The sequence below is a fragment of the Schistocerca piceifrons genome, chromosome 4, assembly GCF_021461385.2.
Source record: "Schistocerca piceifrons isolate TAMUIC-IGC-003096 chromosome 4, iqSchPice1.1, whole genome shotgun sequence".
NCBI lineage: Eukaryota > Metazoa > Arthropoda > Insecta > Orthoptera > Acrididae > Schistocerca > Schistocerca piceifrons.
The window spans coordinates 77,955,884-77,979,013 of record NC_060141.1 but is presented as its reverse complement, the minus strand read 5'-3'; the positions used below and the strand labels follow the sequence as shown (position 1 = coordinate 77,979,013).

General features: G+C 44.8%; 1 long non-coding RNA gene and 1 pseudogene across 1 annotated transcript in view; both read right to left on the bottom strand.

The window, feature by feature from the left end:
• LOC124795718 overlaps positions 1–23,130 on the bottom strand; it is a 654,391-nt gene that overhangs the window by 627,182 nt on the left and 4,079 nt on the right. The gene's annotated exons all lie outside the window — the stretch shown is intronic.
• LOC124796522 lies at positions 13,332–13,449 on the bottom strand (annotated as a pseudogene).

The following is a 23,130-nucleotide window of genomic DNA, read 5'->3' as shown; positions in this document are numbered from 1 at the left end:
AATATATCCGTGTTGTTAGTGTACTCTGCTCAGTCAATATCCTGGCAGGTTGCTTTCGTAAACCAGAGTACATTTACAACTGCTACTACACTTTTCGTGGCAATATCGAAGTATCTCCATCCTTTGTTTAACTGCTCGTCCGTGACAGCTCACATGCATCCCGAACACGGTCTTGTTCCTAGAGTTTGCAGGCTCCCTATAACAAACTTCAAAGTTCCTGCCCGTTAGTCCATTATAAAACTTGTGGCTACACTTTTCTCGGTCGCCTCACTTAATTTTTATTCCTTAAAAAGTTCCAGCACATCGCGACAGCCACCATTAACAACAATACTCAATAATCCATTTTGCTTGTTGTTGTATATAACAGAAACTGTATTACTAATTTTATGCTACGTGATAGAGTACATTTTAGCCCTATTTGCGTTTCATATGCATCACACGGCTTTCCAAATGGAATAGCGCAGCCCAGAATGTTGTGTTGAACGTTCCTGGTTCCTCCTTACTATTGCTTTTTGTTATTCACGGTAACTTGATATCATGTGACAGCATTGAAAGCACTGTTTTTACTTTTTAATGAACGTACCACTAATTAATTCTTTTCAGTTTTTTGAGATGTAGAAAAGAACTGCATCACGATTACTGTGCCACGTCACGTGTTCTATGGCTGCTTACGTTTTGCTATACAAGCCACACTCCATCATAAAGTAGCAGTGTTCCACGGAGTTACCGTAATAAATGTTTTTGCTCCCTTCTTTCCAATTTATACTGCTACATTTTGTCATTCACTGTCAGGTACGATGTACTTCGACGGCTCGTTAAAACATTGCTTGTACTACGAAGAGCATTCAGTAAGTAATACAACACATTTTTTCCAAAAGCAGGTTGGTTTTATTCTGGATTCCAATACATAATATTATTCTCCCCCCCCCCCCCCCCCACTCTTTTGGCTACAAAACCTATTTTTTATCGTAATCTCACCTTACTCACCTTTCTGGGAGGGCCTCTATGCTCTCATGGTACCACTCTACTGGTCGACGTCGGAGCCAACGTCTTGCTCCATCAATAATCTCCCCATCCATCATCCACATACTGCCTCCCACGGAGTACATCCTTCATTGGGCCAAACAAATGGAAGTAGGAAGAACTGACATCTGGGCTGCAGGATGGACGAGGGAAAACGGTCCACTGAAGTTTCGTGAGCTCCTCTCGGGTGCGCAGTCTTGTGTGAGGTCTTGCGTTGTCGTGGGGGAAAAGAAGTTCGTTTTTATTTATGTGGAGACGAACATACTAAAGTCGCTTTTTCAATTTTCTGAGGGTAGTACAATACTTCGAGTTGATCGTTACACCATGAGAGAGGACAACAAACAGAATAACACCTTCAGTGTCCAAGACCGTCGCCATTACTTTACCGCTGAGGATGCGTGCAACTGCGAACTTTTTCTTGGGCGGAGACGTGGTATGGGCACACTCCATGGATTTCCATTTTGTTTCCGGCTCGAAGTGATGTATCCACGTTTCATCACCTACGACGACGTTCGATAAAAAATTGTCACGATCAGCCTCGTAACGTGCAAGTAACTGCGCACAGATGGTCCTTCGTTGCTCTTTATGGTGATCTATTAGGCGGCGAGGAAACCAGCACGCTCACACCTTTGAGTTCCCCAGCTGGTGGACGAGTGAGTCAGCACTACCAAGACAGACGTCCAGTTAAGCAGCGAGGTCCTTGACTGTGATATATCAATCAGTGTCCGCACGTTCTCACAGCTCCGTGCGGCCCGTCGGCACACGGGAAATTGGACATGTTTGTGCGATTTTGTTGCGGTGATGACAGACAACTCACCGCCCTGTTGTTCAGTGCCAGGTCTCAGTAGACATTCTGCAAGAGCCTATGAATATCTGCGATGCTCTGGTTTTCCGCCGAAAGAAACTCAATGATAACTCTCTGCTTGGAATACTCCTCCGTTACCAACGCCACTTTGAAAGCTACGTATAGCGCTGCCAGCTATCGGAACTTCACGAAACTATACGTGCTGAAGCGTGGATAGCCCACGACATTCCTACACAAATTTCGCATTTTTTCAGCCGGAACTGGCCGAGAAAAAAAAAAGTGTTGCATTACTTATTGAACGCCCATCATATTTTGAACATCACGTTTTATAATGTTCATCTGTACAGAACTGTACACATATTTTCCTGGTACGTTTTGGCGTTTACTACCACGCACGATGTACTTTGATGGCTTGTTAAAATACTGAAAAGTTCGTATCAGCGCACACTCCGCTGCAGAGTGAAAATCTCATTCTATTAAAATACTGTTTGTGTTACTTTGAACATCAGGTTTTATATTTGTTTACACAAACCTGTACAGAACTGTATAAGTATTTTCCTGATATAAAGGTAATTAAAGATGTACTGCAATTGGTAAAATTGTACAGTATATGCACTGATGCTTTACATACTAAACAACTTTACGGTCGCAGTGCGTAATTGTAATTGATGAACAAAGTACATACTGCTCTAAAATTACACACATTTGACTTAAGCGAGTGACATATCAGAGTGTGTTCTTTTGTCACTGGCACTGAGAATGTCACTAAGGCCACCTGGTGGCAAAAATGTAACATCCCGAACGGAATCAGATAGTTTTGTCTTATGTTACTACAATTTTATACCACAGATCTGATAATGGTGATATCGAAACGCGTTTGAGAGGTGAACCATAAAGAAAATATTTTCTTTGCGACCAAAAGTTCAATAATTAGTAACAAATATGGGGCAGACCCCATGAATGGCTTCTTGTCCACAGTGATGCAATATGAAACTTGCCGCTCCCTCTACAATTAATCTAACGAACGCCAGAATGCGCGTATTTTCTACCTGTATTGCCTACTCTATATAGCAGTCGTTTAAATGACCTTTCGTCCGAAAAGCTGTTGCTGTGGTAGTTGGGAAGTACATAGCAAGTTTATGGCAAACAAGGCCCACGTATAATAACGAGAGATTTCCTTTCCTTCCCCGTTACGGCCGGCCGTGGTGGTCTAGCAGTTCTAGGCGCTCAGTCCGGAACCGCGCGACTGCTACGGTCGCAGGTTCGAATCCTGCCTCTGGCATGGATGTGTGTGATGTCCTTAGGCTAGTTCGGTTTAAGTAGTTCTAAGTTCTAGGGGACTGATGACCACAGATGTTAAGTCCCATAGTGCTCAGAGCCATTTGAACCATTCCCCGTTACGCCGACTACATCCGCATTATCTCTTCCTCTTATTTTTTGTACATTTGCTCAGTTCTCTATGTATTACATAACAGGGATAACATCTCGAAGTACAAGCAAGTCGGCATAGCAAGGAAACAAACCTCCAAAAACTTAAGCTGAGACAACAGACAACAGCCTTCAACCTCCTGAAAAGCCTGCAGTGGCTTCTGTCAGTCGCGCGCGAGAAGCCTCACAGGCCACAATGGCGTCGGGTGTGGAGGGGAGGGGGGCACGGGATGCTATAGTCCATTATCCGTTTACGTGAGTGGTTCCCAACATGGAGGCGGAAACTATACGATTCGGTTCTGTTTCAGTCACGAAACTATATTACTTTGAAAAGATCTGATTATATAAGTTATAAGTAATTGCTTTTTCTCAATTAGCAGCAGTAATGCGGTGGAACTTACAGGTTCCTCACATAGCCGTCCGCTGTACCCATATGTTGAACTTTGTCCCGTACATGGCTGATGATAAAAGAGATGTGCGTAAAAAATGCTAAATATCTCAAGAAAATTTCTTCTCTAAGTTGTAGATAGTACCTGCAGCAGCAGTCCAGATATTGCTTCAGTACTCGCTTCGAAACAGATAGATGAATTAACTGACAGCATGACACACAACGGCTACTGTAGTGCTGTACATACCACCACCACCACCACCACTACCACCACTACTACTACTACTACTATCCTTCTTCTTCTTATTATTATTATTAGTGAAGAAAGAAGGCTAAGATCCGAGACAATGAAGAAGTACTGGGCTGACAGAAAACGGGAAAATTATTTGTATAAAGTTGGCTAGAGTGGTCCAATGAAGGCCATAAAATGTAGACAAATAAATAAATAAATAAATATTGGTGGCTGAAGTCAGACACAAAGCATTAACAGTCTTCAGTCTTCCAATTTCTGCCGGTTCAGAAGTAGGGAATGCAGCAATCAGGTGAATTACGAACAGTAAGTATAGTGCACACATTTTAACATGGTTGATTTTAAATGCGGTTGCAATGTGCAGGTGAAGCAAGTGCCTCAATGTAGAGGAGTAATGCAGGGGAAGTTTGTTTTGTAGGAAGTGTCTATCCTCAGCTGAGGATAGTTTTCATTCACACTCTCTCTCTCTCTCTCTCTCTCTCTCTCTCTCTCTCTCTCTCTCTCTCTCTCTCTCTCTCTCTCTCACACACACACCCACACCCACACACAAATAACTAAATCTCATTCATCATTTAAAAATTTCGTTTTGCACTCAGGGGTAATGGCCAAGTAAAGTCTGGGAACTACTGATCTACGCTTTTGTGCAGAGTACCAGTCCACGTGTGATCTGCGGCCTTCTAAGCCTCTGACTGTTGAAACTCTAGAAGCTTTTTGTGAGAGGTGACTCTCGGGAACAATACAATAACATTTTATATATGACAACATTTTCTTCCTGGTCTGTTTGTAACTATATTTATTCATTTATTTACTTATTTATTGAGGATGGCGATTTCGGTTATTGCGCTATTCCGAGGTGACAGCTGTAACAACATAAATTACTGAAATGCACCTAAATTTGAAATGGCTCTGAGCACTATGGGACTTAACATCTTAGGTCATCAGTCCCCTAGAACTTAGAACTACTTAAACCTAACTAACCTAAGGACATCACACAACACCCAGCCATCACGAGGCAGAGAAAATCCCTGACCCCGCCGGCAATCGAACCCGGGAACCCGGGCGTGGGAAGCAAGAACGCTATCGCACGACCACGAGATGCGGGCGCACCTAAATTTTAGAGACATGTTTTGTTTTCAATACTGTGAAAAATAATTTTTTGAATTACGCCCCTTTCTACGTCATAATGAACTGCGTCACACGTATATTCATTCCTGTTAAGATGAAATTGTTCTTGTGTCAATTACGTTTATGTATTTCATATACAAAACAGATCAGGGTTCTTCTTCATCCATATAAAAGGAAACAGCAGTCCGCTAGAAACAATAACATTACGCTACATCCTTGCACCACGTACGTTTTAAATGCCGCTTTCTGATCCGCACATTTGATTTTTATGGTGATCAGCAGAAAACACTTTACATTAACATTTAAGAAGAATTGTCTTTCTGATATTACTTTTGACGCAGACCACGCATAATTAAAAATAGCTACGAATACCCGAGCCGTCAACTGATGCAGTACCAATGAGAGCCGATGATGCTGCTCTCAAGCGCTGCAACTGTACAGAAGCATTTTGTGATCGTTTCGGGATATTTTTGATTCGGCTATAAAAATATTGTCCGCCTCCGTAACTAAGTAGTCAGTGCAAATGAGCCTGGTTCGATTTCCGGTACAGGGATTTTTCCTCGGTTGAAGGACTGCACTCGTGATGCCAACTGAGGAGCTACTGGGGCGTGAAGCACTGGCACCAGGTCTGCTGAACAGACGGCGCCTGCGACTGTCGTGTGCTGACCTCACGCCACTGGCTAAGGACGACACAGGGGTCGATAGGGCACGACTGGCCCGTCCGTAGTCAGACCGGCGGTCCTTTATGAAAGTAAACATCTCAAGCAAGACACTGCTGTGTCTTGATTCTTATTATTTCAAGACACGGGCGTACCACTCATCTTCTTCTTTCTGCTGATGCTCTTGTTATTGTTGTTGCTGTTCCTCAGAAAAGATCATTCGTTGTAGCGATACAAATGTTTGGTGGAAGATAAAAGACATAACTAGACTCTAACGCAGGACGGGCACATTCTACGCTGCTAAAGCCGCTCATGGCCGACTGGTGCTCTCGTGTGGTAGCCAATGAACTCTGAAAATCATTATTTTTCGAAAATGTTAGAGAAGCCCTTAATGGTATAGCAGCACTTGTTACATGTATGTTTGTCCACAACCGTGCGAAAAATGTGCAAAGCCGGCGACTCGTTGTGCGTATGCTTCGCCTCTAAAAGAAATCGGAATCAACGCGAAACATGTCCAGGATGCGCTGAACCCGCAGAGGTGCTGAAGCACGTCGGCGCTAGTGTCGCGCTGCCACACGTCCACAACCTCCCAATCCCCAGCTGCTCACACCGCGGAGTAAACCAATACGAGCCACTCCCGCCTCGCGCCATTCACACGCCTGCCACCGCCGCCCGGTCGCTTGCACGCTGTCGGTTCGGATAATATTTCGAGCACGGCCACCGGCAGCCTGCTGGGGATCCGTCAACAAAACACAGGCAGATCGTAAGTAATACCAGTCAAACACGAAGCATGCAAAACTTCACTGATCCATGCTTAATTCTCTCAGCTTTCGGTATTAGTATGCGCTGTATTGTTTGGTTTAGTGACAAGCCACTTTCATTTGGATAGGTTCATCAATAATCAAAATTGTGCGCATTTGAAGGACTGCGAAGCCGCATTTAGCGATCGAAAAGTCTCTTCATCCTCAACGGGCGACTGTGTGATGTACAATGTCCAGTCACAGAATAATCGGTGCGTTATTTCTTGATGGCACAGTGACTACCGGATGGTATTAAAGCCACTCTTTCTTAGCATAGTAATTTAAATATTTAGTTTTATTTAATTTGAGTTATTTAAATGGGTTATTTTGTCAATTTTTGTTTGAAACTTATAGTTTATTAATATTATAAATAACTTAGATTTTTCAAGGAAGCTAAACGCTTCAGAATAACGAGTAAATGTTACTAAATGTTTTGTTTTTAGTAGTTTATGTTTTAGAACTTAGCGATATCTTCTGTTCTGCTAGCTCTCTCTCAGAATTTCTGTTACATTTACGTTTGTTGTTGAGAAGTGTTATTTGTGAAAGTTTCGTTTCGTTCGAATTACGAATAAAACACAATCAAATATAATCTCTGGTTCAGCTTCATTATTTATGGATTTTAATACGTGCAATTATTGAAGTGTTACGTTGTTACATCTGAGGCTGATTGGTTTAAAAACACTAGACTTCACTTACCATAATTTTGAAGTCAGTCTAAATTCAACAGCAGTTAAACTGTGAATTCTAAAATTTTCCCGGCGGATTGACTGTTCAAAGAAATTTCGGGCTTGCAGCCGGACGTCGTTCAATACTTCGCACGATATTTCAAATGGGCACCTGCCAGTCATCTTCAGGTGAGCCGTCGCAGCCACAGTGCGTGAAGGTTTTGGAAGATGATCTCATCCTCATTATGCAAGATGACCCTGATTTCGTCAAGAGGTGGTTCATGCAAGACGAAGCCCGATCCCTTGAAGCAGGAGAGTGATGTCCTAGGGGTGCACTTTTGGGGACTGCACTCTGGCTCTGGGGTACCCAGAGGCCACTGGCATGGGCCTCAATTGGCCGTCATATTCTCCGGATCTGAATACATGCTATTCCTTTTTGTGGGGCTATATTACGGACAAGGTGTACAGCAATAACCACAAAACCATTGCTAAGCTGAAAATAGCGATGCAGGTCATTAACAGCATCGATCTTCTACTTTTCAGATTGTCATGCAGAATTTCGCTATCCGTCTGCGCCGCATCATCGAACATGTCATAACCTAAATCCGAATATCTGTAGTGGCGATTACCCGTTGAAACAAGGGTGTGCACGCCATAGTTTGTAACTAATTTACGTTTTTTTACATATAGTTCAATAATTGTCACCCTGTACGCCCTTTCACAATAATGCTATTTGTGGCCAGTTACACTACAAAAACTCGGCCAACTTCAAAATCATGTAAGTAAACGAAATTTCGTGTTCTGCTCTACAAGGCAAATATCATACAACAGTGCAGGATCATCTATGGTGAGAGAGGACTGCATGCTGCACATATTGCCAACACCAAAATGGAATCGTCCCGTGGCTTCAGTATAACGTTGTTTGCTTACGTTTTGCTTTAACAGTGAGACTAATTTTTCTATTCCGCTTTTTTGTCCTGTTTTTACACATTTATTTATTAGTAACGGCAATAGTAAATAGTTGTTGCTGCTACGGACGCAAGTCGAGTTACGTCAAATGAGGAAAAGTGTCACAAGTAAGTACCACAAATGCCTAATTATCATATTAGAAAGAGAACTTTTCGCATTTAAAAATACCGAGAGACAGTGTAATGAACAGTTAATATCATAAGGCAAATTTATGAAGCTGCACTGCAATAAACAGGGTGATTTCGGGGATCGTTGACAGGTATTTTGTATTTTTCTACAAGTGTTTCCGATGGCTCGCAAGAGAGTAATACCGCAATTTTAATTTATTCATTTTGTTGCCCAAATTACCTTGTTTTCTGTAAAAATACCCTGACAGCAGTGAAAAAGCCTGTCATACGTAATCGTCGTAACACGGGAAAAAAAGAGTTCAAATAGCTCTGAGCACTATGGGACTTAACTTCAGAGGTCATCAGTCCCCTAGAACTTAGAACTGCTTAAACCTAACTAACCTAAGGACATCACACATATCCATGCCCAAACATTGCATTCCGTGAATCCAAATAAGAGGTGCATATCGGCCAATTGTTCAACAGCAAATTTGTTCACAATCTTGTGTTTCATTGTTAAGGTATAACAAAAGCTGCCAGAGAATCAAATCGAACCGGAGACACAATCGAGCAGCAAGCCGGATGACGAGGAGTAAAGTGGGCAATGATTTGCTAATAACAAGTACCGTGGGTGAGTGACAAGTTTGTTTCCCAAAAAGATACAGCGCATATCTTCGACATTTGTATTGTTGGCAGGTATTTTCAGAGCAACTGAGATAGAAATATAAATGACTAAGAAATAAAGCAAAATGCAACTACTCTTTAACGAGCTCCCGGATACCGCGGATCTCGAAATTTTGTAGGCGTTGCTTGGATTCGCCGTGTGCTTAGAAGTACTAGATAAATTTGGTAGCGTGGTCGTGTGCTACCAGGCTGTGCATTCAGTGTATTCACATTACACGCAGTTTCCGCCCGCAGATAAGATTTATAAATGATGGTTCGAGTCGTTATCTTCGGATTATATAGATATCCACGCCACTGTGCTTATATTAAAGTATTCACGATCAGAAACTGTACTGCTACGAGCCGTGACGTGGAGAATGAGTATGTCGGATAAATATGTGAGTCTCATTAAGGAAGATCGAGGATTAAACATAATGCACCAAAAAGTAAAAAAGGGGAGAATTTCGTATCTTTCTCTTTGGCGTACAACAAAGCTATCTCGCAAAGCCGCCGCAGTATAATTTATTAGAAGAGACTCGCCAATACCATCAAGTGCAATATAAAACCTGAAGAATATCTGCGGCTATCCCTTCTTTTTCTATAGGAAAAAGAACTGCCATCTGAGCTGCGGCAATTGTCACGAACAAAAGAAATGCCTGGCGCGTATATACGTTGCTCTGGACGAGATTTGTGCACATAAAGTTGGACATCACATGGAGTTGGGTCAGCGTGGGTGCAACGCCAAACGGGGCCGGCCCACAACACTATGCAGCTGAAAGAACGGGAAAAGACAGTGTGTGTCAATCAGCAAGCAATTACTGTGCACTGTGATGGTGCTCTTCCTTACGAGAAGTCCTGGAGGCAACATCTGGATGATTTAACACGGGGAAGAATCATCCAGAAACTGGAAGAAGGACGGAGTGCGACGAGTGTATTGTTCAAATCGGTGTTTCACGTGTACGAGAAGCGTTCCCATCCACAGGCTCTGCTGCCCCAACGAGAGGAGATGGTCGGCCATGGTCAACTACAGCAGCAGACGACCACTACGCTGTGCAACACGGAAGAAGCTACCCATGTCAAATAGCGAGTGCAATTGCAACCACGTTTATCAGGACTGAAAGCAAGCAATCTCATACTGCACAGCGACACGGCTACTGCATGAGTGTGGTTTCTTCGCCCGATGACCCGCATTTTGTGTTCCGCTGACAACCGCATATCGGCACAGCTTGCTATGGTGCCAAGACCATAGCGAGTGGACCAGCGAGGAGCAGGGTCGCGTGCTCTTCTCGGATGAGAACAAATTCAATATGAGTAGTGGTTCTGAGCGTACTCTCATATGGTGAGAGGTGGGAACACGTAATGGACCCAGGAATATTGTCGAACATGATCGTTTTCGTTGTCCAGGTGTTATGGTGCGGGGAGGCATATTGTCGCACGAGCGTACTAAATTTCAAATCCTCGAACACCGTTCACTCATCGGTCAACGTACTCTTTCCCAATGTGAGTCTTTAAAAGGTATTCTTTCGTTCCTAAATTCATTTTTATGGACGACATTGCGCGACCGTATCGAAAAGCGCACGTGGAGAGTTCCTTGAACCAGAGGACATTCAGCGAATGGATTGGCCTGCCCGGTCTCCCAACTTCAACCCTTTGTAGAATGTGTGGGACTCAGTGAGGAGACGTAATTGTAGAACGTTGACAAGCGCCGACGAAATCCAACGGTTGCTAAACGCGCTGGTAGAGGAACGGAACGCCCTACCAGGAAAACACCTAACCAACCTTGTGGCCAGCATGGGAACATGTTGCAGAGTACGCATTAAGAACCATGTCCCGCAGTTTCTAATGTCCCTGGGACCAGCATACATCGTGACTGTGTATTCGTTTCAGTTACGTTCTGTAATGTAGCAGTTATTTCTATTTGTGGTCCAAGTTGCATCGAGCTGTATTACTCGACACATCGTGCGAACCTTGCTTTCGTCCTAAAGTTTTGCACACCAGCGTACAATTTTTAAGTCAAGTTCGTTTTACAAATCAAATTCAAATTATTATAATACTCACGGAAGGCGTGTACAAAATCCACAGTACTTCTGAACGAGATCTGTCTGTACCAGCGATGTAAGGACATTCAAAAATCTACAGGCCGGTTACGGGCAAACATTGCGCCATAGTTACATGATTCTGTAGGCAATGTATGTTTGCGACAAACATAATGCTCAGTACATCTGAACGCTCACTCCACAGATATTCCTACTACTCTATGCATCACGTAGACGGTAAGACACCTGTTTCTTCTTTGAGTTACACTTCCGATATTCGTAGCCAGCTGGGAGCGCGCTACTTCGTTGCACTGACACATAATGAGTCTATTAGTGAAAACGACAGGCTGCCGTACTTTGCGGAAGCGGGACCACGGAATGCCCTTTCGTCACAAACGTAGCTTACACAACCGTCAAAAGTCATACGCAATGTCTAATTTCTTTAACTTCTACAAGTAAGCGTTACGCCCTAGTTCACTAACAGGGCAGTGACAAACATGATTGATTAAGAAACTCTCCAACAGCTGAATTATTACTGGCGCACCACTTAGAAAGCGTACAGGACGAGATACGAACCATACGCACGAAAAAAATAAATAAGTAAATAAATACTGGAGCGACAGAAGGTGACAATTTTCCGGCTGCTTTGTCACGCGATGGAATGACTGTAGTTGCAGTTCTCTGTGACAGGTAGAACTGCCACCAGATTGCGTTAGTGTTGCTCGCGTTTAGTATTGTTACCAGGCAGGACAGTGTATGTTATCAGGACCTGACAGTGTTTGACAGGGGCCTGCATTTGGACGGCTGGTCGAATCGTGCAACATCCATATTTGTGGAGCATTCGGATGTAACAGGGGCCCAATGTTCGACTGTGAGGGAAGACATACTCGTCAACGACCACGTCGGACCAAATCATCGAAGGATCGTTGAATTGTGCACTATGCACTTCGAAACCCATTCACACCTGCATCCAGAGAAGTAATGGACAAGGTGCAACTTTGTCATTCCTCACCATTGGTGGGAGACCAGTAACAGCCGGACTAGGTGATTGCTGTTCCATACGTTGACTGCCGTTAACGCAACACCACAAATGGCTGCTTATGGAGTGGCAGCGTGACCAGGAAGTATGGACTGCTGGTAACTCGAGTCGCATTATGTTAAACGATGAATCACGGTTCTGCACTAACCCGGATGATCATCGTCGGCGAGAATGACGGCCTGGGAGAGGTCCAACTCTCAAATTGCTCCAGAGAGCCACAGCAGTGTTACTCCTGGAGTCGTGGTGTGGTGAGCCATCGGGTATTACTTCAGACCACGGCCAGTAGTGACTGGGGGAACTCTGATGGTACAGCGGTACGACACGGACATCCTGCGTTCTCTTGTGTTACCTCTCATGCAACAGTATCGCGGTACCATTTTAAAAAGGACAATGCTCATCCACACACGGTAAGTGTTTCTATGATCTGCCTGCGTGATGCTGAGGTACTCCTACTGCCAGCACGATCCTCAGAGAGATATCTGAACAGTTCGGACGTATTCTCCATTCCAGCGCTGTTACTCAGGACATCAAGGATCAGATACAAGAGTTGTGGGCCAGCTTGCTCCAGGAGAGGATACAACGGCTATGTGGCACTTTTCCCAACGGAATTACAGTATGTATCCAGGCCACAGTGGGTACCACGTGGGCCCATACTGTCGGGTTCTTAAATTTGACTCGATATCGTAATCACTGAAAACACATCAAATACCCTCTCAACACGTAAATTTACTTTCCTCCTCCTCTTCTGTGTGCATTGCACTTTTTATCATAAAGTGTATTTCAGATTTATCAGCGAATCACCCATACTTGGCGCCTTTAGAATATCCCTGGTCGAATATAAATTCCGCAAGATTTTTCAACCATCTACAATTGGGTAAAACTGCGTATCCTCAGGTAGGCATCCTCAATCCTTACACCGCTTTTGCTGTGCGAAAAGGTTTAGTAATAATAAATTGTTACTATCTATTGGCTTGTTCAATTGGTATGTTATTTAGAATAATGACTTAAACAGTAAGTTACACAACAGTAAACAGTGTTCACACAGAACACGCTGCACTATTCTGAAAGTAATCAGCGCAAGATAGAGCGAAAAATACTGTTTTAGGAGCTCTACACTCTTCTTGGTTCATTTTGAAATCTCGTTTATAATAATAATAATAGTGAAACTAAACTAAACTCTTCCCGAACAGGCCATGAAGGCCCAAAGGTACCGACTGGCCGCCGTGTCATCCTCAGTCCACAGGTGTCACTGGATGCGGATATGGGGAGGCATGTGGTCAGCACACCGCTCTCCCGGCAGTATGTCAGTTTCCGAGACCGGGGCCGCTACTTCTCAATCAAGTAGCTCCTCAGTTTGCCTGAGTGCACCCTGCGGGCCAACAGCGCTCGGCACACCTGATGGTCACCCATCCAAGTGCTAGCCCAGCCCGACAGCCCTTAACTTTGGTGATCTGACGGGAACCGGTGTGACCATTGCGACAAGACCGTTGGCAATAATAATAATAATAATAATAATAATAATAATAATAATAATAAATAGTACAGCCTTTCAGACTTTTCCAATTCACTCAAGATTTATTATTGCAACAGCGCATATGGAGTACATGAAATGATTACATTCACAGATCAACACCACAAGCCGTTCTGAGGTACATAGTTCTGTAAAAATTGTTGGTTGTCAAGTCGCACGAGTCACTTCTCGTCCCATCGTATCCCATCGTGCTGGCCAGAGAAGTTGCTGCACGTCTAGCAGAGCACGTTGAGTTTCACGGGCAGTGAGTGGGCGAGCATTATCCTGTTGGAACAGCACATGACCTTCCTGTTGCAAGAACGGCAAAAGAATGGGTCGAACACATTCTGTTGGTACCAAGCGCTGGTTAGCGTGCCCTCCAGAAAACTAAAGGTGAACGAGAGTTGTACCCTATCGCACCCCAGACCATAAAGCCTGAAGTGGGACTAGTATGTGTCTTGGACGAATGCATTCCAAGAGACAGCGCTCAACATGTCTACGACTATCAGCTGCGTACAGGCAGAATCTGCTTTCATCGCTGAAGACCACGGCGCGCCATTACATCTTTCAAGTGATCCTCTGACGGCAACAGTCGAACGTGAACGTCGATGCAGTGGCCTGAGTGAAAGATGGGCCGGAATGTGCGTGCTCGTAATTCTACTGCCAATAACCGGTTCGAAACAGCTGATGCTGACGCGTCTGGGCTCAGAAACCCTCTTACCTGTGCTCTGGTAGCTGTACGATCTGCCACTGCTGTCCTTGCAATAGTCGTCCATAATCTTGTCTACGGGTGTGAGAATGTTCACGAGACCAGTGATACCAACCAGCATCGTTGCACAACTGACACAGCACGTCCAACTTGTGTGGCAATTCTTCGAAAGCACTATCCCGCCACTCGGAAGGCCACACAATGTGACCCCTTTCAAATTCACTCAGTTGGCTGTAGGAAGCACGAGTGCGTCTTCTGGCATAGTTACCTGTTTGCTTCACACGTTTGCATCACATGAGCCCTCTCGCTGTGAGCATTCCCTATTGATGGGTAAACAGAGAAAGCGCTCTGGTAATATGCCACTATGCTATCTGTCTTCGGAATCACCGAATCGAACGAATTACATTGTACGTAGATGTCATTGTAATGCTATGAAATTTTAAATTTGATTCCTAGCTTGCTGGTTTTCCCAAATGTACAAACCACTATATGCGTTTTGTTTAGGTCGAGATTGAACCACAGCGTTTCGAGGAACCAGCTACGTTGGCTTTTTCAGTCTTCAGTCATCTGATTGGTTTGATGCAGCCGGCCACGAGTTACTCTCCTGCGCTAATTTCTTCATCTCAGAGTAGCACTTGCACCCTAAGCCCTCAATTATTCGTTGGATGTGTTTCAATCTCTGTCTTCCCTTACAGTTTTTACCCGCTACAGCTCCCTCTATTACAATGGAAGTTATTCCCCAATATCTTAACACATGACCTATCATCTTCTCCCTTCTTTCTAGTGTTTTCTATGTATTATTTTCTTCGGCAATTCTGCACAGAACCTCCGCATTCCTTATCTTACTAGTCCCCTAATTTTCAACGTTCTTCTATAGCACCACATATAAAACGCTTCGATTTTCTTTTGTTCCGCTGTTGCCATTATCCATGATTCACTACCATACAATGCAGTGCTCCGAACGTACATTCTCAGATATTACTCCTTCGAATTACGTTACGCGGTCCAATCACATTAATGTGACGACTGCCTGTTAAGAGGTCAACGTGTAGAAACCTCGCACAGACGGCAGGTGGAAGCACTAGCAGTGGAGGGTATATAAAGCATGATTCGTGAATCAGTGCTGACGTTGTTATAATGCGGAATTAGAGAGATTTTTCTGCCGTTCAAAAGGGCATGATCATTGGCTTTCGGACCAAGGATGGAGGCATTTCCGAACGGCAAAGTTTTTAAGCTGTTCAGCTGCCACTGTAAATGGTAAAAAGGCTCTATCCAAAACAGGCGCCGAGACAACTGTGGTGAACAACAGGCTATATATGACACGTGTGCATCTACGACTTCGGAGATGTGTACGAGCGAATAGCCGTGCAACTATTGAGCAACTATCCGCCCAGATGAACTAAGAGGCTCCAACAACGTCTCCTCAATGAGCGTTCGGCGAACGTTGCTGCGTATGGGCCTTTGCAGCAGGTACCTGGTTTACGCACCCACGCTGATTACTGTTCATCTGCGACGAAGGCTGGAATTTGCAGACATTACAGCAACTGGGCGTCCACTGAATGGCGACAGGCGCCTTTTCCGGTGAATCACGTTTTTACGCTCCATCGGACAGATGGCCATGAGATGTAAGGCGTGAAGCGTCTGAAAACGAACATCCTGCTACAAAGATGAAGCGTATGGTCTGGGAAATGCTTTGTGGCATTTCCTGGGTTACCTAATCATTTCAGAAGGCACACCGGATCAACCCAAATATGTATCTACCCTTGGGGACCATGTCCAACCTCACATGCAGTTTCTTTTTCCTTGGCACGATGGCATCTACCAGCAGGATAATGCAACGTGTCACACAAATCACAGCGTGGTACGTGCATAGTTCGAAGAGCACTAGGATGTGTTTACCGCACACCACTGGCAACCAAACTGAACCCTCAACCAAGAAACCTAGCGCAGCTGGGCACGGCACTGGAATCGGTAATCCCTGCCGGTACCTCCCACAGCTTCACTGACTTTTCCTGCTTGTCTCGTGCTGCAAAATGTGATTATTCAGGCTTTTGAAATGTGATCACATTAAAAATATGGCTCTGAGCACTATGGGACTTAACTTCTAAGGTCATCAGTCCCCTAAAACTTAGAACTAATTAAACCTAACTAACCTAAGGACATTACACACATCCATGCCCGAGGCAGGATTCGAACCTGCGACCGTAGCGGTCGCGCAGTTCCAGACTGTGGCGCCTAGAACCGTTCGGCCACTCTGGCCGGCCCGATCACATTAAAGTAACTAGAGAGTATGTAATTAATAAGTTAAGTTACAAATTATATGAACATTAGCACTCCAGTTCAGAGATGCTCCTACACCACTACATGTCTCCCGGGTGCGCCCACTACATTGGCTGCCCTAGATGATGAGGAAGTTAGGTTTATTACCTAAAGCTGCCTAAGTAGGCGATGTTTCTTAACTTGAAAAAAGGTGGGTTGCACCCTGATTAGAGGTCAACGTTAAAATTTAGGTCTCGCTTTAACTGGATGGGTACGTTAATTCAAAGGTGGAAAGCAGACAACAGCATACCACCTCTAATGGGACCTGTCCTAGCAAAGCGCTGTAGTGTTCAGACCAATCTTCACGTAGATGACAGCTTTACTTCAGTGTTTCAAAATAATTTTATTTTTGAATTTATACAAAAACATATTTTGTAGAATGTTCATTCATTATCGCATGTACAGCAACAGAACACGTAATTAGCTTAGCTGTGGATGGTGCGCTCAGTCTTCGGGGCCCTCTTGAAGCCGCGGCCTGGTACGATGCACCCCTTACATCTAAGGTAGCGCTGCTGCTGCTTTCGCGCCTAGTATTAGATTCCACAGATCTTCTGAGTGTGTGACAAAGTAATGGTCATGATGGTGATCAGTTATAAACAGCCCACCAATTAGGGTCTCATTTGCTTTCTTTACTATGAGTTCTGTAATTACAATGTTGCTGTCATCAGCAAAAAGAATTTTTTCTCCACGTCTAACGTTATCTGGTCCTAACATGCTGCCCAGAATCGGTATGCCAATCAGGCAAAATCGTCATGAGCACTGAGGCAATCAATATTTCCACTGAGGCACAAGGTTGACGATAATCGTCTGGTAAAATATCGTGTTCTTCTGCGAGTAGTAGTTCGTAACTGCCTGCTACACATCCTCGACCGACAGGAATCGTCGACCCTTCAATGCAATTTTTAAGTGACCGAAGACATGAAAATCGTATGAGATCAGGTTTGTATGACGGGAGAGCTCCAGTATCTTCCACTTGAGTTGTCATCCGTAAAGGATCAAGCCGGCTTCCCACATCGACGGACCTCTTATGTCAAATCGCGACCAGCATGGAAATTAAGGGGCGCCATTCCACAACGCTGGTTTTGGACAGACATGCTGCCCCATACACATTCTTCATTCGCCAATGAGTGTCTAACGATGTTTGTCCTTCGGCAGTCAGGAAAACAACAGCGTCACGTTGGTCTTATTTGGAAGCATTCGGTATTAACGTCATTATACACTCCTGGAAATTGAAATAAGAACACCGTGAATTCATTGTCCCAGGAAGGGGAAACTTTATTGACACATTCCTGGGGTCAGATACATCACATGATCACACTGACAGAACCACAGGCACATAGACACAGGCAACAGAGCATGCACAATGTCGGCACTAGTACAGTGTATATCCACCTTTCGCAGCAATGCAGGCTGCTATTCTCCCATGGAGACGATTGTAGAGATGCTGGATGTAGTCCTCTGGAATGGCTTGCCATGCCATTTCCACCTGGCGCCTCAGTTGGACCAGCGTTCGTGCTGGACGTGCAGACGCGTGAGACGACGCTTCATCCAGTCCCAAACATGCTCAATGGGGGACAGATCCGGAGATCCTGCTGGCCAGGGTAATTGACTTACACCTTTTAGAGCACGTTGGGTGGCACGGGATACATGCGGACGTGCATTGTCCTGTTGGAACAGCAAGTTCCCTTGCCGGTCTAGGAATGGTAGAACGATGGGTTCGATGACGGTTTGGATGTACCGTGCACTATTCAGTGTCCCCTCGACGATCACCAGTGGTGTACGGCCAGTGTAGGAGATCGCTCCCCACACCATGATGCCGGGTGTTGGCCCTGTGTGCCTCGGTCGTATGCAGTCCTGATTGTGGCGCTCACCTGCACGGCGCCAAACACGCATACGACCATCATTGGCACCAAGGCAGAAGCGACTCTCATCGCTGAAGACGACACGTCTCCATTCGTCCCTCCATTCACCCCTGTCGCGACACCACTGGAGGCGGGCTGCACGATGTTGGGGCGTGAGCGGAAGACGGCCTAACGGTGTGCGGGACCGTAGCCCAGCTTCATGGAGACGGTTGCGAATGGTCCTCGCCGATACCCCAGGAGCAACAGTGTCCCTAATTTGCTGGGAAGTGGCGGTGCGGTCCCCTACGGCACTGCGTAGGATCCTACGGTCTTGACGTGCATCCGTGCGTCGCTGCGGTCCGGTCCCAGGTCGACGGGCACGTGCACCTTCCGCCGACCACTGGCGACAACATCGATGTACTGTGGAGACCTCACGCCCCACGTGTTGAGCAATTCGGCGGTACGTCCACCCGGCCTCCCGCATGCCCACTATACGCCCTCGCTCAAAGTCCGTCAACTGCACATACGGTTCACGTCCACGCTGTCGCGGCATGCTACCAGTGTTAAAGACTGCGAAGGAGCTCCGTATGCCACGGCAAACTGGCTGACACTGACGGCGGCGGTGCACAAATGCTGCGCACCTAGCGCCATTCGACGGCCAACACCGCGGTTCCTGGTGTGTCCGCTGTGCCGTGCGTGTGATCATTGCTTGTACAGCCCTCTCGTAGTGTCCGGAGCAAGTATGGTGGGTCTGACACACCGGTGTCAATGTGTTCTTTTTTCCATTTCCAGGAGTGTAGTTCACATTTCCGCATTTACCGACGAATGCCAACTAACCCGTGGCGTACATGTCGATGCTTATATACCCGTATCGGAATCGCGCTACATAGTGTATACGCTGCAGCAACGCACTAAAACGGGAACTTTTTGACCGCTCCTTATACTTGGGATCTGTTAAATGTTTCACAAAGAACTGCTTTATTTGAAGCTGCTATACCTCTACCCTTAGCCGGCCGTTTTGACCGAGCGGTTCTAGGTGCTTCAGTCTGGAACCGCGCGACTGCTGCGGTCGCAGGTTCGAATCCTGCCTCGGGCACGGATGTGTGTGATGTCCTTAGGTTAGTTAGGTTTAAGTAGTTCTAAGTTCTAGGGGACTGATGACCTCAGATGTTAGGTCCAATACTGCTCAGAGCCATTTGATTTGACCTCTACCCTTCATACTCTGTTCTTCTGGTTTGATTGGAACCAGTTATCAACAGTTTGTTTCGTTCCTGATGATTCTAGCTTTTTCAGTAGGTCTTTCATAGATCAAAAAATACACCTGTTGAACACACAACCTTGTCTAGTACGTCAAGGAACACTTTTGTAAATTCTTTTATGGCTGATCAATCACTACTGCAGGTGATTATTTGATGTGATGGTGTATACATTGTCAAATCTGATCAACATAAAATGGTACAGTTATAGAAATGCAAATCCAAAAATGTCAATTTTCACGTATATAAACTTCTTATGCTGTACTACAGTACCGATTGATTACTTGGTCAACCAACACAATTGAAGTAGGAAATATCTTTGTCGCCTGTCCGAAACTCCTTAGGACTGGTAGTAGGATATGACCGAGACACGAGCAAAATAGAAAAATGCAGTCATAAAAAAAATGGTTCAAATGGCTCTGAGCACTATGGGACTTAACTTCTGAGGTCATCAGTCCCCTAGAACTTAGAACTACTTAAACCTAGCTAACCTAAGGACATCACACACATCCATGCCCGAGGCAAGATTCGAACCTGCGACCGTAGCAGTCACGCGGTTCCAGACTGTAGCGCCTAGAACCGCTCGGCCACATTGGCAGGCCAGTCATAAAAACACTACCACTGAAATTAAGATGCCAAATGCGTTTTGGTGGGAAGTGGTTAGGTACATTCTCATGTATCAAGAATAAGAAATAAACAAACAGAAAGAAGTATCAGAAAGACAGGTACTCAACGAAATACCCCATACACTGAAATTTTGTTCCAACAGAATAAATCGATCATCATTTAATGTATGAAAATCATTCTTGTTCCTTCCTTTCCCTCCTAACGATTTGCTTAAATAAATACAGTAAATAAAATGAACATGTCTTGACAAATGAATATTTATGTCAGACAAGGATTCGAACCAGAATTTTTTATTCTCTGGAAGCGGTCGCCTTAGCCAATAGTTTTTCTTAGGCACTGTCCTTTCAGAAGGAATTCATATACTAACCGGCATTAAATATCTCAGTAATGTTAATATACTACTTTCTGCGATCTTATTATGCAGCAGTGCTATTTCTGTTTAATACAAGGAGTACTAATTTTCTCGTTGGCTTGGGGTGCTAAAAAGGGCGTAGTTCATGTTGCTTATCTTGTTCTGGTCTGTAACATATTTTATTAGGGCTTAACTATGTACCACAGTGTGTCATATCTCAATGAGGAACTTGAAACTTTTAGCTCATGATAGGAGCATATACAAGATCTATGGCTCAATTTTAAAAGAACAGTTGACCAAGCACTGGATAGATGTTTACCCAGTAGAACAGTAAGGTGGAAAAGATCCTCCATGGCTAGGAGTCATTGTGAAGAAACTTTTTAAGAAACACAGACCGCTGTATAATGGGTATAACAAAAAGCGTAGGGCAATAGACAGAGAAAAGCTGAATCAAATGCGTGTGGTAGTGAAGAGAGCAATGCGTGAAGCCTTCAATGACTATCGAAAGATCTTTCACAAAATCCCAAGAAATTCTGGTCGAGTCAAGGCTTTTGGTGGCATTACAGTTAGCATTCACTCATGGTCAAGGAAGGAACTGAAATTGAGAGTAGTAAAGCAAAAGCAGCATTGCTTAACTCCATTTTAAAATGTTCCTTTATAAACAAAAAACCCAGTAGTACTGAAAAGATGAGGGAAAAACATATCAGTGTCAGTGACGTTTGGAAACAACTGAAATCGTTAAAATTGAACAAAACTCCAGGGCTCGATGAAATCGGTATGACATTCTATACCCAATTTATGGCCGAGTTAACCCTTCTGTTAACTGCAATCTCTCGCAGATCCCTCGAGCAAAACACCCTGCCAAGTTGCTGGAAGAAAGCACAAAACACACCTGTCTACAAGGAAACAAGTAGAAGTGATCCACAAAACTACCGTCCAGTATGCTTGACATCGATTTGTTGTTGAGTCTTACAATATATTCTGAGCTCAAACATAATGCGATATCTCGAACAGACGTGAATGGAATGTGAAAAAGCCCTAATAAATGGTACAGTGGGCCGCACCCTCTGCTATGCACTTCACAGTGGTTTGAGAGTACAGATGTAGATGCAGATGTGCAACAGCACCTCGATGTTATACAATCTGTACATCAAACAGCGAAAGGAACCAAGAAGAAAGTGGACAGGGAAATTTGGCCGACGACAATGTAATTCTGTCAGAAACGGCGAAGAACTTGCAAGAATAGTTGAATGGAATGGAATGAATAAGTGTCTCGTAAACAGGTAATAAGATGAAAATCAAGAAAAAATAAAAAAGTGTAAAGGCGATGCTGATAGATTAGGAAAGGAGACACAAAAGTAGTAGACGAGTTTTGTTACTTACGCTGCAAAATAAGTGATGACCATTAACAACATATACACTGAAGCACCGACGAAACTGGTACAGCCATGCGTATTCAAATGCGGAGATATGTAAACAGGCAGGATACGACGCTGCGGTCGGCAATGCCTAAATAAGACAAGTGTCTGGCGCAGTTGTTAGATCGGTTACTGCTGCTAGAAAGGCATGTTATCAAGATCTGAGTGGGTCTGAACGTGGTGCCATAGTCAGCGCACGACCGATGGGACATAGCATCTCCGAAGCAGCGACGAAGTGGCGATTTTCCCGTACGACCATTTCACGAGTGTACCGTAAATATCAGGAATCCGGTAAAACATCGAATCTCCGTCGTCCCTACGACAGGAAAAAGAGCCTGCAAAAACGGGACCAACGACGATTGAAGAGATACGTTCAACGTGACAGAAGTGCTACCCTTCCGCAAATTGCTGCAGATTCCAATGCTGAGCCATCAACAAGTGTCCACGTGCGAACCACTCAACAAAACACCATCGATATGGGCTTTCGGAGCCATTGATGACTGCACGACGAAAAGCCTGGGCCCGTCAGCATCGACATTGGGCTGTTCATGACTGGAAAGATATTGCCTGGTCGGATGAGACTCGTTTCAAATTGTATCGAGTGGTTGGAAGTGTACCAGTATGGAGCCAATCTCATGAATCCGTGGACTCTGCGTGTCAGCAGGGGACTGTTGAAGATGGTTGAAGCTCTGTAATTGTATTGGGCGTGTGCAGTTTGAGTGAAATGGGTCCCCTTATACGTCTAGATACGACTCTGACAGGTGACACGTACGTAAGCATCCTCTCTGATCAACTGCATCCGTTCATGTCCACTGTGCATTTCGTTAGACTTTGGCAATTCCAGCAGGACAATGCGACACCCCACACGTCCAGAGATGCTACAGAGTGGCTCCAGGAACACTCTTCTGAATTTAAACACTTCCGCTTTCCATGAAACTCTCCAAACATGAACATTACTGAACACATCTGGGATGCCTTGCAACGTGCTGTTCAAAAGAGATTTACACGCTACCTCAGACATTAGTGGAGTCCATGCCACGTCGTGTTGCGGCACTTCTGCGTGATCGCTGTGGCCCTACACGATATTAGGCAGGTGTGCCAGTTTCTTTGGCTCTTCAATGTATGTCCCAGGCGAAGGTTG